General features: G+C 48.5%; 1 protein-coding gene and 1 pseudogene across 2 annotated transcripts in view; both read left to right on the top strand.

Annotated features, from left to right (window-relative positions):
• The first annotated feature begins 379 nt into the window (after positions 1-379).
• The window catches only part of matk (megakaryocyte-associated tyrosine kinase), a 116850-nt gene continuing 109814 nt past the window's right edge, over positions 380-7415 (top strand). The window contains exon 1 of one of the 2 annotated variants that reach the window (XM_087976112.1): positions 380-575. The gene's annotated coding sequence lies outside the window, so the exon portion shown is untranslated. The remainder of the gene's footprint in view (positions 576-7415) is intronic. The other variant, XM_087976110.1, reaches the window with a different exon arrangement.
• On the top strand, positions 2937-7312 carry LOC148142524 (uncharacterized; annotated as a pseudogene).

The raw sequence follows: 7415 nt of genomic DNA, 5'->3' as shown, positions 1-7415 counted from the left end.
AAATAAATGAACAGTGACAGATTGCCAACTTCCTGACAACTTAACCTCACCAACCTGACTATAAACTGACTGCAGCTAGCAAACCGTGTCAGCACACCTGCCCCAGAGTTAGTGCACCGATCTCTGGTTGCTCCCTTTAAATCAGTGGTAGGGATTTGAGCTATTTTTAAAATAGTACTGTTATTACAAGCATTGTTGTTAGTCCCAAATATTTATCGTCAAAATAAACTTATGTTCCAGTGAAAAGTTTCAATCACATTCTGCAATGCCAGACCTCTGATCAAAAGAGGAAATGATCCAACCGATCAGCTACCCACAGGAAGAGACCTTCTTTAGTAAATGTAACGTTGCATTACAAATTAGATTGCGTGCTTCAGTGGCATCATTGACGTGAATTGTTTGCATTGTCTTTTCTGCCCGTTTCAAAGTGAAATACAACGGGAGAGAATTTGCAGTTGCTGTTTTGTTGGCAATTACTCTATCACCTCAATATCAGAAATACACATTCTTCATCTGACTGCTAGGAGCCAGCAACCCTGTAGCTAATCACTGATTCTGCTGCGAAGCCGTGTGTGGTATGTACCATGCTTGTTGGTTACAATCTCTGTTTTATGTCATTTGGTGAACCAATTTGAACAAAAAGGCTAGCTTGCAGTAAACGATGACCACAAATCTTTTGCAAGCTGTTTCTTTACTGAAACTGTACTAAAGAAGTACTTTCTTGTGTTTTCTCTTGTGGTGGGATTTAAACTAAAGGCTGGGGGAAAGGGTTATGACTCCTTGAATTAAATATTGAGAAACGAAAGAACAAGCTCTACTGCGCAACAAGGCTGCAAAAGAAAACTAAAACACCAGATGAAGGAAGGAATTGTGCTTACATAATTCCAAACTGTAATTTAAAGTCAGCAGATTGGGAAAGACTGAAGAGTTTAGCAGCAAGACAGTTTTATGCTGCTGGGAAAATAATTGACCTAAAAAGATGGTTCAATGGGCCTCTGTGTCAGGTACCCTTTCAAATCCCTCCCAATTCTCAAACAGGTTACTGTACATTATTCAGTCAACTGGTGCTTCAGCTGAAGTACTGATGCCCTCGTTTCGCTAGTCAGTTCTTATCCCCAAAATGATCTGCTTTTATTTTTAGTCTTTTGTATTTAGAATTAAGTAACTGAACTTAAAATTTTGTGACATCCTCTGAAGCAATGTCATTTGGGAAAAAAACAATCCTGTTTTGTGCAGTTGCGCTGACTTAGCAGCCCAGAAGTGTAAAATTTAAGAAATATCAACACAGACTTTACAAATCAGACCCTTTACGGCAATTTGTGAAATATTCTGCCTAATCCATTTGGGTGAGGTAACCAAGATACGGCTGACTGTTGGCTTGGTTGGTCGTCCAGAGTGCTGTACTTCAAGGTGGGCAGCACCATTCCTGTCGAATTTTCAGGGAAGTGGAATTTGGTGGAGAGTAGCAGCACATGATGTTTAATGAGAAGGACATAAAATGAAAGCAGGGCTGTATATATGGGGCCATCATTTACCAACTACCAAGCAAAATTGTGACAGTGGAAGTGAGAAAGTTGCTCAGTGTCTGATGACTGTGTCATGGAAAGTGTGATTTGTTACTGATAGTACGTGAGAATCTTTAAATAGAAATGTACTATTGCTGCAATCTGGTTGCTAGCTCAATAAACCAAATCCTGTAATGTTTTGCCAGAATTAATTGGGTTTCCATTTTTTATTCATTTGGGCATTGCTGGCTGAACCCACATTTATTACCCATCCCTAGTTGCTCTTGACAAGGTGTTGGTGAGCTGCCTTCATGAGCCTCTGCAAGCCATATAATGCAGGTTCACATAGTTGGCAACAGAGTTCCAGGATTTTACTCCAGAGGCAATGAAGAAACAGTGATATATTTCCTTAGAGACGGTGGTGGTCAGGGATTTAGAAGCCACTGTTGAAGAAGTCTTGGAAAGTTTCTACAGTGTACTTTGTAGATGATATACATTGTTACTACTGAGTATCGGTGGTGGAGGGAGTGGATGTGGTGCCAACCAAGTGGGCTATCAAGTTCTTGAGTATTGTTGGAGCTGCACCCATCCAGGCAAGTGGGGAGTATTCCATCACACTCCTGACTTGTGCCTTGTAAATGGTGAACAGGCGTTGGTGTGCCACTCACTGCAGGAATCCTAGTCTTTTACCTGATCTTGTAGCAATAATACTTATATGGAAAATCCAGTTCATTTTCTGGAGAATTTTAAATTTCAAAAACATACTTTATCCATTAAAAAAAATCTTAATCTCAAATGCAGTTTGGTTTTGTACACTAACATACCAAGAAAACAAACATTGATTCTATTCAAACAAACCAGAGACATCTCTTACATATTCAAGACTGTATTTACGTGCATTTGAGGCACTAGGAGGGTCAGATAACTTCACGCAGCAATGTGTGGATAGTGGAGGATTCAGTGATGGTTATACCACAGAATGTTAACAGACGATGGTTGGATTCTTCCTTGTTGGAGATGATTATTGCCTGATACTTGATAAAAAGAGGACTAAGTACAAGGAGCTTTCTTGCCATCTTTTCTAACATTAGTCTAATTAATCTTGTTAATGAAATGAGAAATGTTCTACTCCACATCACACTATGCTATACTTGGTGAAAAAGTGATTTGGAGGATTGCAAGATTCTGACATGAATTCCATGTTTGTTTGTTAATATTTTTATATGAACGCTTAATGTTATAGTATGTGACAATCTTTAAATAGTGATGCACTTTTGCTGCAATCTGGTGAAACATTTCTCAAAGTGCAGCCGGAAATGAAACATTATTTTTTTTCCTCCCAGATATATGGCGACATACATAGCTTAGAGTCTTAGTCATTGAGATCTACACCACAGAAAAAGGCCCTTCAGCCCCCAGAGTCTGTGCTGGTCAAAAACAACCACCTATTAATCCCTTTTTCCAGTTCTTGGCCTGTAGCATTGTTTGTCCAGACACACAGAACATCCATGGGGATGCAATTTACACTCCAATATGCTAATATTTTCATGCAGCAGTTCGAGCAAGACTTCTTTGCTTTGCAGGACATCCAACCAAATCTATACACTAGATACACTGATAATATTTTCTTCCTTTGGACTCATAGCGAGGAATCACTGAAACAACTTCACAGTGATATCAACAAGTTTCATCTCACCACCAGACTTACCCTGGACTACACTTCAGAATCAAAGTTGAAACTTTATTGCTGGAACAGCACAGCAGGTCAGGCAGCATCCAGGGAACAGGAGATTCGACGTTTCGGGCACAGGCCCTTCTTCAGGAATGAGCAGAGAGTGTTCAGCAGGAGAAGATAAAAGGTAGGGAGGAGGGACTTGGAGGAGGGGAGTTGGAAATGTGATAGGTGGAAAGAGGTCAAGGTGAGGGTGATAGGTCGGAGTAGGGTGGAGGCGGAGAGGTCAAGAAGAAGACTGCAGGTCAGGAAGGCGGTGCCGGGCTGGAAGGATCCGGCTGAGACAAGGTGGGGGGAGGGGGGATGAAGAAACTGGTGAAGTCCAAGTTCATCCCCTGCGGTTGGAGGGTTCCCAGTCGGAAGATAAGACGCTCCTCCTCCGACCGTCGGGTTGTTGTGGTTTGGCGGTGGATGAGTCCAATGACCTGCATATCCTCGGTGGAGTGGGAGGGGGAGTTGAAATGCTGTGCCACAGGTTGGTTGGGTTGGTTCGTCCGGGTGGCCCAGAGGTGCTCCCTGAATCGCTCCGCAAGTAGGCGGCCTGTCTCCCCAATATAGAGGAGGCCACACCGGCTGCAGCGGATGCAGTAGATGATGTGGGTGGAGGTGCAGGTGAATCTGTGGCGGATATGGAAGTTTCCCTTGGGGCCTTGGAGAGAAGTGAGGGGGGAGGTGTGGGCGCAAGTGTTGCACCTCCTGCGGTTGCAAGGGAAGGTGCCGGGAGTGGTGGTTGGGTCGGTGGGGGGTGTGGATCTGACAAGGGAGTCGCGGAGGGAGTGGTCTCTACGGAAAGCTGATAGGGGAGGGGAGGGAAATATATCCTTGGTGCTGGGGTCTGTTTGGAGGTGGCGGAAGTGACGGCGGATGATGCGCTGTACTTGGAGATTGGTGGGGTGGTAGGTGAGGACCAGTGGGGTTCTGTCCTGGTGGCGGTTGGAGGGGCGGGGCTCAAGGGCGGAGGAGCGGGAAGTGGAGGAGATGCGGTGGAGGGCACCGTCGACCACGTCGGGGGGGAAATTGCGGTCCTTGAAGAAGGAGGCCATCTGTGTTGTACGTATTTTGAACTGGTCCTCCTGGGAGCAGATGCGGCGGAGACGAAGGAATTGGGAGAATGGGATGGCGTTTTTACAGGGGGCAGGATGGGAGGAGGTGTAGTCCAGGTAGCTGTGGGAGTCGGTAGGTTTGTAGTAGATGTCCGTGTTGATTCGGTCGCCTGAGATAGAAACAGAAAGGTCTAGGAAGGGGAGGGAGGAGTCCGAGACTGTCCAGGTGAATTTGAGGTCGGGGTGGAAGGTGTTGGTGTAGTGGATAAACTGTTCAACCTCCTCGTGGGAGCACGAGGTAGCGCCGATACAGTCATCAATGTAGCGAAGAAAAAGATGGGGGGTGGGGCCAGTGTAGTTGCGGAAGATGGATTGTTCCACATACCCTACGAAGAGGCAGGCATAGCTGGGGCCCATGCGGGTGCCCATGGCTACTCCTTTAGTTTGGAGAAAGTGGGAGGATTGGAAAGAAAAGTTGTTCAGGGTGAGGACCAGTTCGGTCAGTCGAAGGAGGGTGTCGGTGGAAGGGTACTGGGTGGTACGGCGGGAAAGGAAGAAGCGGAGTGCTTTGAGTCCTTCGTGATGGGGGATGGAGGTGTACAGGGACTGGATGTCCATGGTGAAGATGAGGCGTTGGGGACCGGGGAAGCGGAAATCCTGGAGGAGGTGGAGGGCGTGGGTGGTGTCACGAACGTAGGTGGGGAGTTCTTGGACTAATGGGGACAGGACCGTGTCGAGGTATGCCGAGATGAGTTCGGTTGGGCAGGAGCAGGCTGAGACGATGGGTCGTCCGGGGCAGTCAGGTTTGTGGATTTTGGGCAGGAGGTAGAAACGGGCGGTTCGGGGTTGTGGGACTATGAGGTTGGAGGCGGTGGATGGGAGGTCCCCTGAGGTGATGAGGTTATGGACGGTCTGGGAGATGATGGTTTGGTGGTGGGGGGTGGGGTCATGGTCAAGGGGACGGTAGGAGGAGGTATCTGCGAGCTGGCGTTTGGCCTCAGCGGTGTAAAGGTCAGTGCGCCAAACTACTACTGCGCCTCCCTTGTCAGCTGGTTTGATGGTGAGGTTGGGGTTCTCAGGCGACCGAATCAACACGGACATCTACTACAAACCTACCGACTCCCACAGCTACCTGGACTACACCTCCTCCCATCCTGCCCCCTGTAAAAACGCCATCCCATTCTCCCAATTCCTTCGTCTCCGCCGCATCTGCTCCCAGGAGGACCAGTTCAAAATACGTACAACACAGATGGCCTCCTTCTTCAAGGACCGCAATTTCCCCCCCGACGTGGTCGACGGTGCCCTCCACCGCATCTCCTCCACTTCCCGCTCCTCCGCCCTTGAGCCCCGCCCCTCCAACCGCCACCAGGACAGAACCCCACTGGTCCTCACCTACCACCCCACCAATCTCCAAGTACAGCGCATCATCCGCCGTCACTTCCGCCACCTCCAAACAGACCCCAGCACCAAGGATATATTTCCCTCCCCTCCCCTATCAGCTTTCCGTAGAGACCACTCCCTCCGCGACTCCCTTGTCAGATCCACACCCCCCACCGACCCAACCACCACTCCCGGCACCTTCCCTTGCAACCGCAGGAGGTGCAACACTTGCGCCCACACCTCCCCCCTCACTTCTCTCCAAGGCCCCAAGGGAAACTTCCATATCCGCCACAGATTCACCTGCACCTCCACCCACATCATCTACTGCATCCGCTGCAGCCGGTGTGGCCTCCTCTATATTGGGGAGACAGGCCGCCTACTTGCGGAGCGATTCAGGGAGCACCTCTGGGCCACCCGGACGAACCAACCCAACCAACCTGTGGCACAGCATTTCAACTCCCCCTCCCACTCCACCGAGGATATGCAGGTCATTGGACTCATCCACCGCCAAACCACAACAACCCGACGGTCGGAGGAGGAGCGTCTTATCTTCCGACTGGGAACCCTCCAACCGCAGGGGATGAACTTGGACTTCACCAGTTTCTTCATCCCCCCTCCCCCCACCTTGTCTCAGCCGGATCCTTCCAGCCCGGCACCGCCTTCCTGACCTGCAGTCTTCTTCTTGACCTCTCCGCCTCCACCCTACTCCGACCTATCACCCTCACCTTGACCTCTTTCCACCTATCACATTTCCAACTCCCCTCCTCCAAGTCCCTCCTCCCTACCTTTTATCTTCTCCTGCTGAACACTCTCTGCTCATTCCTGAAGAAGGGCCTGTGCCCGAAACGTCGAATCTCCTGTTCCCTGGATGCTGCCTGACCTGCTGTGCTGTTCCAGCAATAAAGTTTCAACTTTGATCTCCAGCATCTGCAGACCTCACTTTCTCCTCGTACACTTCAGAATCAGTCTCATTCTTGAACACACACATCTCCATCAAAGATGGATACCTCGGTACCTCACTCTACCACAACCCTGCGGATAACCTCATAATGCTGTACTTCTCTAGCTTAAATATATTAAAGAAGCCCTCCCCTATGGACAAGCCCTGTGTATGCACAGGATCTGCTCTGATGAGGAGAAACATGAAAGGCACCTTAAGGTTTTGAAGGATATCTTGATGAGAAAAGGATGTGATACTCAACTCATTGATCGCCAGTTCCAACATGCCACAGCAAAAAACCGCAACAACCTCCTCAGAAGACAGACGCAGGATACGACTGATAGAGTATTCTTCATCATCCAGGAGTTCCCAAAGCAGAGAAACTAACCCATGTTCTTCGTAACCTTCAACATGGCATCGATGACAATGAACATCTCACCAAGACCATCCCTATGCCTCCATTTCTCACCTTCAAACAACCACCAAATCCTAAACAAGCCATTGTTTACAGCAAACTACCCAACCTCCAGGACAACATCGACCACAACACCACACAATCCTGTCATGGCAACCTCTGCAAAACATGTCAGATCATTGCCATGGATGCTATCATCACATGTGGGAATACCACCCAGCAGCAGATACTCATGTGACTCAGCCAGTGTTGCCTATCTCATATGCTGCGGACAATAATGCCCCAAGGCATGGTTTATTGGCGAGACCAAGCAGGTACTATGACAATGGATGAATGGACACAGTGCAACAATTGCTAGACAAGAACGTTTCCTCTCGGTCAGGCAACATTTCAGGGGTTA

The sequence above is a fragment of the Chiloscyllium plagiosum genome, unplaced genomic scaffold (assembly GCF_037043375.1).
Source record: "Chiloscyllium plagiosum isolate Xiang-an unplaced genomic scaffold, Cpla_swu_hap1 HiC_scaffold_28, whole genome shotgun sequence".
Lineage (NCBI taxonomy): Eukaryota > Metazoa > Chordata > Chondrichthyes > Orectolobiformes > Hemiscylliidae > Chiloscyllium > Chiloscyllium plagiosum.
Note: the sequence above shows the minus strand (reverse complement) of the source record. Positions and strands in the feature narration are given on the sequence as shown.